The sequence below is a fragment of the Penaeus vannamei genome, chromosome 16 (genome assembly GCF_042767895.1).
Source record: "Penaeus vannamei isolate JL-2024 chromosome 16, ASM4276789v1, whole genome shotgun sequence".
NCBI classification, from domain to species: Eukaryota; Metazoa; Arthropoda; class Malacostraca; order Decapoda; family Penaeidae; genus Penaeus; species Penaeus vannamei.
In genome coordinates, this window is record NC_091564.1 from 3,818,054 (window position 1) to 3,819,409 (window position 1,356).

A 1,356-nucleotide genomic window follows, 5' to 3' on the forward strand; every position below is an offset into this window, starting at 1 on the left:
GAGGGTAAGAGGGAGGGAGGGAGGGAGGGGAAGAGGGGGAGAGGGGAAGAGGGAGATAGAGAGGGAGCGGAAGGGAGAAGGGAGAAAGTCAAAGGGAGGGGAAGAGAGGGGAGGGAGGGAGGGAGGAAACAGGGGGATAGGGAAAGGGGAGGGAGGGGACAGTGGGAAAGAAGGAGAGAGCGGAAGGGGGTAAAGGGGAAGGGGCTAGGGAGAAATCAAAGGTAAGATAAAGGTAAGGGAAAGGCGAAAGGAAAAGTGATGGAAGGGGAAAGGTATAATAGAATTTAGAAAAAAACAACAGCAAACAACACAAACAAAAAAAAAAGATGAAAAAAAAGAAAGAACAAGGAACATAAAATAAAAGAAGGAAGACGAAAAAAAGAAAAAGGAAAAGAACAAGGAACATAAACAAAGAAGGTGTCCAAGACGCTCTCCCTCGTTAACCGAAGGACCGGTGCCACACGACCGGGCGGCCGAAACGTAGCTCTGAATACGGTTAAGTAAAGAGCGACCGGCCATTGATATTCACCCGTACGTAGAGCGAGCGGCCGGCGCGACGGTACGAGACAAACCTGAGGATAAGGATAAGGGGGGCGAGGATAAGGGGGAAGGGGTTGGGGGCGAGGATAAGGGGGGGGGAGGGGTTAGGGGCGAGGATAAGGGGGGGAAGGGGGTTAGGGGCGAGGATAAGGGGGAAGGGGTTAGGGGCGAGGATAAGGGGGGGAGGGGGTTGGGGGCGAGGATAAGGGGGGGAAGGGGTTAGGGGCGAGGATAAGGGGGGAAGGGGTTAGGGGCGAGGATAAGGGGGGGAAGGGGTTAGGGGGCGAGGATAAGGGGGGGAGGGGTTAGGGGGCGAGGATAAGGGGGGAGGGGGTTGGGGGCGAGGATAAGGGGGGGAGGGGGTTAGGGGCGAGGATAAGGGGGAAGGGGTTAGGGGCGAGGATAAGGGGGGGAAGGGGGGTTAGGGGCGAGGAGGATAAGGGGGGGAAGGGGTTAGGGGGCGAGGATAAGGGGGGGAGGGGTTGGGGGGCGAGGATAAGGGGGGGAGGGGGTTAGGGGCGAGGATAAGGGGGGGAGGGGTTAGGGGGCGAGGAGGATAAGGGGGGGAAGGGGTTAGGGACGAGGATAAGGGGGGAGGGGGTTAGGGGCGAGGGTAAGGGAGGGAAGGGGTTAGGGGCGAGGATAAGGGGGGGGAGGGGTTAGGGGCGAGGATAAGGGGGGAAGGGGTTAGGGGCGAGGATAAGGGGGGGGAGAGGGGTTAGGGGCGAGGATAAGGGGGGGAAGGGGTTAGGGGCGAGGATAAGGGGGGAGGGGTTAGGGGCGAGGATAAGGGGGGGGGGAGGGGGGGATAAGGGG